General features: G+C 37.8%; 1 pseudogene; it reads right to left on the reverse strand.

The window, feature by feature from the left end:
- Positions 1–5,700: 5,700 nt before the first annotated feature.
- On the reverse strand, positions 5,701–7,581 carry LOC122706715 (annotated as a pseudogene).
- Between the last annotated feature and the right edge of the window lie 1,171 nt (positions 7,582–8,752).

An 8,752-nucleotide genomic window follows, 5' to 3' on the forward strand; every position in this document is an offset into this window, starting at 1 on the left:
AAATAGTTTTTCTACACACATTTAAAAATAACAGGTTAATCATGTTTGCTTGTTTATAAATTCTGGATAGAGACTATTTCTGTATATAATTTGGTAATTTTAGAAATTTCATTTTTCATGGAAAATTAAGTTTCAAAGATTCATCTATATTATTATACCCTTTCATATATAATATATGATATATACCCTTTCATATATATACCTTTTATATAGCTGGGCATTTTTTATGTATCTCAATATTTTTAATATAACATTTTAATATTTTAAGATAACAACTTGTATAAGTTTGGGTATATAATTTCTAATTTCCTTAAAATTTTGTGGTAATGATAAGTAATAGAATTTTTGTTTCATATTAGGTTTTGGAAACTTTACTAATATAAAAAATTGATTAATTTTATATGACTTTTTATCCAATTATCAGTTTTTGAACTTTTTTAAAATGTTAACTGTCATGAAATACACATTGTTGTTGTTCAAGGGATTAGATCTGGTAGACAGAGTGCCTGAAGAACTATGGACGGAAGTTCCTAACACTGTATATAAGACAGAGAGCAAAATCATCACAAACAGAAATAAATGTAAGAAGGCAAAGTGGTTGTCTGAGGAGACTTTACAGATACCTGAGGAAAGAAGAGAAGCAAGCAACAAGGGGAAAGATATACTCAACGGAATGCATAGTTCCAGAGATAACAAAAGAGAGATAAGAAGGTCTTCTTAAACTAACACTGCAAAGAAATGGAGAAAAACAGTAGAATGTGAAAGACTACAGAACTTTTCAGGAAAACTGGAGATATCAAGGGAACATTTCATTCAAGGTTAGGCACAATAAAGGACAGAAATGGTAGGACCTGACGGAAGCAGAAGAGATTAAGAAGAGGTGGAAAGAATACACAGAAGAACTACACACAAAAGGTGGTAACGAGACAGATAACAATGATGCTGTGGTCATCCATTTAGAGCAGACATCCTGGAGTATGAAATCAAGTGGGCCTTAGGAAGCATCACTATGAACAAAGCTAGTGAAAGTGACAGAATTCCAGCTGAGCTATTTAAAGCACTAAAAGATGATTTTGTGAAAGTGCTGCACTCAATACGCCAGTAAATTTGGAAAACTCAGCAGTAGACACAAGACTGGAAAAGATCAATTTTCATTCCAATCCCAAAGAAGGGCAATTCCAAAGAATGTTCAAACTACCACACACTTGTACTCATTTCACACGATAACAAGATTCTGCTCAAAATTCCTGAAGGTAGTCTTCAACAGCACTTCAACATGTACAATTTGGATTTAGAAAAGGCAGAAGAACCAGAGATCAAATTGCGAACATTTGTTGAATCATGGAGAAATCAAGAGAGTTCCAGAAAAACATCTATTTCTTCTTCATTGATTACACTAAAGCCTTTGACTCTTTGCATCATTAAAAAACTGTGGAAAATTCTTAAAGAGATAGAAGTACCAGACCACTATACCTTTCTCCTGAGAAATCTGTATGCAGGTCAAGAAGCAACAGTTAGAACAGCACATGGAATAATGGCTGCTAAGTCTGCTAAGTCACTTCAGTCGTGTCCGACTCTGTGTGACCCCAAAGATGGCAGCCCACCAGGCTTCCCCGCCCCTTGGATTCTCCAGGCAAGAACACTGGAGTGGGTTGCCATTTCCTTCTCCAATGCATGAAAGTGAAAAGTGAAACTGAAGTCGCTCAGTCGTGTCCGACTCTTAGCGACCCCACGGACCGCAGACTACCAGGCTCCTCCGTCTATGGGATTTCCCAGGCAAGATACTGGAGTGGGGTGCCATTGCCTTCTCTGATGGAATAACTAACTGGTTCCAAATTGGGAAAGTAATTCGTTAAGGTTGTATATTGTCACCCTGCTTATTTAACTTCCATGCAGAGTACATCATGTGAATGCCAGGCTAGAAGAATCACAAGCTGGAATCAAGACTGCTGGGAGAAATATCAACAACTTCAGATATGCAGATGATAGCACTCTAAAGGCAGAAAGTGAAGGTGAACTAAAGAGCCTCTTGATGAGGGTAAAAGAGTAGAGTGAAAAAGCTGGCTTGAAACTCAACATAAAAAAAGAAAAGAAAACACACAAAACTAAGATCCTGCAATCAGGTTCCATCACTTCATGGCAAATAGAAGGAGGGAAAGTAGAAGCAGTGATAGATTTTATTTTCTTGGGCTCCAAAATCATTGCAAACAGTCACTGCAGCCATGTTATTCTAAGATACTTGCTCCCTGAAAGGAAAGTTATGACAAACCTAAATAGTGTATTAAAAAGCAGAGACATCACTTTGCTGACAAAGGTCCCTATAGTCAAAGCTATAGTATTTCCTGTAGTCATGTACAGATGTGAGAGTTGGACCATAAAGAAGTCTAAGCTCCAAAGAATTGATGCTTTCAAACTGTGGTTGGAGAAGACTCTTGAGAGTCCCTTGGACTGCAAGGAGATCCACCCAGTCCATCCTGAAGGAGATCAGTCCTGGGTGTTCACTGGAAGGACTGATGCTGAACCTGAAGATGCAGCACACTGGCCACCTGATGGGAAGGGCTGATTCACTTCAAAAGACTCTGATGCTGGGAGAGATTGAGGGCCAAAGTTAGGAGGCAGCAGAGGATGAGATGAGATGATTAAATGGCATCACTGACTCAATGGACATGAATTTGGGAAAACTCTGGAAGATAGTAGGACAGAGGAACCTGATGTGCTGCAGTCCATGGGTTCCGAAAGAGTCAGACTTAATGACTGAGAAACAACAAAATACACATAAAATTCACCATCCAACCATTTTACAGTATATAGTTCAGTAGTTCAAGTATATCCACACTAAATATATATCCAGGATTATTTTCATCTTAAAAACCTGAAACACTATACACAATAAACAACTCCTCTCCATTTTCCTCACCCCTTGTAGCCATTGACAACCATCATTCTACTTTCTATCTCAATATATTTGACTACTGTAGGTATCCTTTATAAGTGGTAATTTTTCTTTTTGCAACTGGCTTGTTTCATTTAGCATACTTCCCTTAAGGTCCACTCCTACTGTAACCTATGTCAGAACTTTCATCCCTTGCAATGTTAAATAATATCCCATTGTATCTATTTACAACATTTAGCTTATCTATTCAGCTGCCAGTAAGGACTCTGGTTGCTTTCAAATTTTGTCTTATCTAAACAAAGCTACAATGAACATGGGTATACAAACATTTCATTTAGAACCTGCTTACAATTCTTTTGATTATATACTAAGAAGTAAAATTGCTGGGTCATATAGTTATTCTATTTTTAATTTTTTGATAAACTGCCAGATTGTTCTACATAGCAGCTGAAATATTTTGCAATCCCACCAGTATTGCACAGTTTTGATTTTTGCCATATTCTTGCCAATTAATGTTACTATTTTATTTTTTGATAGTTGCCATCATAATGTAAGTGACGTGCTATGTCACTGTGGTTTTGATTACATTTCCCCAATAATTAATGATATTGAACACCTTTTCATATGCTCATTCACTTGTATATCACTCTTGGTGAAATGTCTATTAAAATCCTTCATCCATTTTTTTTTTTTGAGATAAATTAAAAATGTATGTAATTTAGTGCAAAGTAACAAAAATGAACAATAAAACTGTTCACATAAAATAGTGAAAAGAAAACAAAGTACAACTATAAAAGTGCAGAGGTTATCATTACAAGAATCAAGTAAATAAACTAATTTTTTTTCATTTACCTTATAAAATTCTGTTGGTTAAGTTGGAGAGGGGAGGGTCTCTGAAAATCTAATGTGTAACAAAATGATAACAAATATACAGAATTTCTTTAATAACAAATTATACCACACAAATCAGGTTACTCTTTCTGCCTGATTGCAGAGCTAACAGAACTTGTGTCCACATTTAGAGCAGTAACATAAAATTTTACGAGGAAGACATTCTGTATATGGACCAAAGGGCTGCAACATGTACTGAGGAGGTAAAACTGGCAACTCGGATGCACGACTGCAAGAAGATTCAGGTTTGTTTTCCACGTTTTTGACTCTCCAAAGGGATAATACATTAAGAGGATAATACAGTCAAAGAGGGGATGATGTAGAAAATCACAGGAAATTAAATGAGGACAAAAACAGCACAAGGGTCATGAGAACTCGAGAAGGTGTGAAAACCAAGCAGTGAGAAGGCAGCTCCTGGAGCTGCACCAACCCTGACTGCTCCCTATCCTATGTGAAACTCATCAGACTCTGCAGCTGGGCGTTTCAGGCCGAGAAATCGGCTAGATTAATGATTTTTAGACAAAGGTTTATTTAGATACAGCTGAGGGAGAGAAAGTTAAACATGAGGAGTATTAATTCCTTGAGAAATCAAAATTGTGCAGCTAAATGAAAGCAAAGTATAAAATTTGGATAAAAATGTTTCTCTAAGGGTAAAATTCAGTTTCCTGAGAGATTTAAAATCAAACACATAGTGAGGGAGTGGTTTGCAAAGTGGGTCTCAGGCCCATCCTTTCCTCTTCAAACTTTTCTTATACTCAAACACTTCTAATTCTGGTGTTATCTTTTGTGGTTTCAGTAAACATTTCCTTTTATAGAAAAAGGAAATCGGATGCCATCTCCAGCCTTTGCTATTGTTTTTTTCTTTAAGTTTAAAAATCACTGCTATGAGCAGTGAGATCTATGACATACTTTCTTTGTCAGTATTACTCATCGCTGATTTGAACATTATCCTATAAAATAAACGAGTAAAAGAAGTTCTTAGGAAGAAGTTAAACTTTGCTATGCCCACTGCCCCTAAATCTGTTCTTCCACTGCCTCCATGATTTCAATATTTCTGGACAGTGTGAACAAAATTTTAACAAACATTCCAGCCACACCTTAGTCCAAAAACATTTCATTCAACAGTTGCAGAGAATTTCTTTGAGAAGGTAAGCCCCTAATTACAGACATCTCTAGAATGAGAAAGTTCAGTTACCAAAAACAGCGCCCATGACATCAGGGCAGACTCTGCATAGTGTTCTTCAACATAATCACTAATAAGGAGCAGCCAAATCCCAGAACTCCATTCTGCACTCATGGGCACATAATACCAGAGTGCAGACAACCACCAGGGGAAATGCTTAACACAAAGGCCATTTTTCTTTGACAGAAATGGAGAAAAGTGGAACCCAAGCTTTGGCCACTTATCTAGGCTTCATTACTTCAATGAAACAGAACAAATCCATGGAAGGGACTCATTCAGCAAACATAACTTCTTTCCGTATATTTTTCCTTCACTTCAGGTTAAACAAAAAGTTGTCATTTTAGAAGCATTGATTACATCTTTTTTAACTATAAAAAAGTATACTTGAATATTTACCTAATTTTATTGTTGTGTATGACAAAAAAAAATTAACTGATTTGTAGAACCCATCCATTCATGTAGTAATATGAAATTGAAATCCATTTCTCAGGAGGATATAGTTACAGTTGAATGTATCTGATGATCAAGAGTACACCAAGAGTAAGAAAAATCCTTGCATGTTGTGTGGTTCTTGTTGCAGTCATCTGTGTTCATCTCTCAGAAGGCAAAAGAATCCATTTGACATTTCAATAAATATCAAAGTTATCATCAGCCAAAAAATAGCTGCCATGGAGCAGAGATCCAAGAAAGAGCAGTTCTGATTAATGATTTCTAGAATCGAATGAGCCCTTCTTTAGTCCAGTGAGATGATGTCAGGAATGTTACTTCCACTGTTGGTTATGACCCCTGTCTCACTTCTGCTGCTGGATGAACTCACATGGGAGTGCTTTCATGGGGGCTGGTGGTGCTGACAGACGTACTGCTTGCTGTTAAGGGTGAGGTGAGACTGGGGATCAACTGGAATAAGGGAAAGGAAATACAAACCTGGTAGATCTGAGGACATGCTTGAAATTGGCGTGTGGTGGAATGGTAACGAGTAGCCTGTTAATGAAGGCAGAGTAGCAGCAGGATCAACGGAGGTCACACTGGGACACTTACAGAAGATGGCTGATACATGAGAACCCCTTTGGTTGGGCTGCTTTGTGGTTCTGACATAAAGATGCATTTCCTTTTGGCAGGAGGGTCATCCTCTTCATCAGAAGAGCTTTCTATTGTTAGGTCAACGACATCCACTTTCTTCTTGTTTGTCTCATTGGCTACACTCACTGAACAAGGCTTACTGAGGACACTTGAAGTTTCTGTTTTTGTACATGGCTGGCTGGATACTTTCATAGCTTCTTTCTTCAGTCTCATTGGACACAAAGAACCATCTTCTTGGAATTTTAACTCATCCACATCAGAACAGTCATTGAGAATTTCCATAAAAAGCCCATCTAAAATTAGACTTTCATAGGCAGCCTTTTTTGTCACACACAGGACAAATCCAGGTGGGTTTCTTCTCATTCATTTGCAGATAAAGAACAGCATCAAAACACCATAGGTGTGCACAAGTCACCTCACGGCATGGGATTGTCAGCCTCATTTTCCCTAAAGGGCACATCAAGGTCACCCGAAGGCTAGTGGTAGCAATTTCACTATCAGGATCCTCAGTAAGTTTTTTTTTTTTTTGTTTTTGGTTTTTTTTGTTTTTGTTTTTTAATTAGGACTCTGGAATGATCAGAGTTTCTAATACCTTTCATTTTTAATCTCTGTAATAACATGGGTGATGTGAGTTGTCATACAAGATATACAGACATGGAATAATTCTTTCCAATTTCTGATGCCCCAGAAATGGAAATCTGGCTTGGCACAGCTGAGGATAACCTAACCAGAGATGTAATATTCAAAGGGCACCCAGGACGCTTCTGTTCAATCCCATCTTTAGGTGGTGGTGCATAGCCAGGCAAAGGAAACAATTTCCCATTTACTTTCATACAGAGACTATTGGTATAGTTATCTTCTTCAGGGAGACTTGTGTCTGCCAGGCAAAGTCTCAGCTGAATTTGTACTGTATAATCTCTCCTACCACCAGGCAAAAAAAAAATCCCTGGATATGCATATTTCTCTAACTTGTTGAGGTGTCAGAGTAAAAATAAAAACTTCTCTTGAAACCGCTGTATACTGCTTTGAACTAGACTCGTGGGCTTGATGAGAACATCAAGGACATCATAAAAGGTTAATTTTTAAAACTTGCACATCACGCTGGAAAGGAGGGGTTGGGGGAGATGGCTGCCACATCTCAAATGTGGGTTTAGTATCTTGAAGCCGCACAGACCAACAGGAAAGAACGGCGAGTGAGGTGTAACTGAAGTGGAAGGCAACAAGTGGGTTCCAGCCACAGCCAAGTCAGGTTCTACAGGTGAGGAGCTACCATCCAAACTCAAAACGGGTGATTTGATTGTGGATAAATCAGAAAGGCCTTCAAGCATCCACGGGTATCGGCGTCTATACAATTCTCGGATTTTAATCTGACCCGCAGGGTTGCACTCACACTTCAGTAAATGCAACATCCTCATCAGGAGGTCATGTTTACGTCCACTTTTATTCCATCCGGCAAAACCTAGTAACACTTGTAGTTCAGAAACGCAGTTCAGAAACTGGAAACCATATTCCTCAACTCCTCGAAATCCGCCATTTTATACCACCCGCGACGTCGCCGCCACTGCCACCACAGCGCCCCCTTCCGGTGCCGCCAACAACACGGCCGCCGGCGCCACCTTCCGCATCATCCTGCACTGGGGGCCCCTGAGGACGCCACGGCCGCCGGGCCCGTCCCTTTGTCCACTTCTAAATGGACATTTTAATGTTGTTTGCTATTTGTTACTGAGAGTTGTGTTATTCATATAATCTGAATTCATATTAACTTCCAAGCATACATATGATTTGCAAATATTGTCTCCCATTTCACAGATTGCCTTCCTCCATAGATTGGCCAACCATCTTAAAAATTAATATCACTTAAAAATTCTAACAGTTGCCCTGTAAATTTGTTTTAAATTTTAGCAATGCGTTTTGTCATATAACAGGAATGTGGTTTTTCACGTTCAAAATGTTACATATTTTCTCTTGAGTTTATGCCTAATTTTGTTACCTAGATCTTCTGAATAATGATAGAAGTATTAATAGTAGGAAATTTTTTGTTACTGATTGTAACGGTTTCAAACATTCCTACTTAGAATAATACTAATTATAATTTTAAGTCTATATATTTTAGAATAGGTTTAGATTTACAGAAGGATTGCATATTTAGTACATATATCCTGCATCCACTTTCCATTACTAATAACATTTTACATTACTAATGAACCAATGTTAATGTGATTTTATTACCTAAGGAAAGAAAAGTGACCCCATGGATAAAGTCCATGTTTTATCCAGATTTCCTTCAATTTTAGTTCTTACCCTCTTTTTCTGCCTAAGAGACCCATTCAGGATACCACATTGCATTTAGTTGTAATATCTCTTTGGGCTTCTCTCATCTGTACCAGTTTCTTAGACTTTCCTTGTTTCTAAAGAATGTTTTAAGAGATGCTGGTAAACTGTGTTAACATATAAACTGAGGCATATTAGAACATTTTAGAGTTTATTTGAGCAAAAATGCAGTAGAATTGGCAGTGCCAAGCTCAAAGTGATTAGGAGTGCTCTGCTGAGGAGAGCTAAGGGAAAGACAGGTAGACAAGTTATAGAAGCAAAGAAAGAAAAGTATCTGATTGATTGACTGTAAAGCCTAGTTGACTATTTGTGATGTGTTGTAGCTAGGTTTTGATTTCTTGTCTTGAGGCATTTACAGGCTTAAGATTTTGCTT

Source organism: Cervus elaphus, chromosome 13 (assembly GCF_910594005.1).
Source record: "Cervus elaphus chromosome 13, mCerEla1.1, whole genome shotgun sequence".
NCBI lineage: Eukaryota > Metazoa > Chordata > Mammalia > Artiodactyla > Cervidae > Cervus > Cervus elaphus.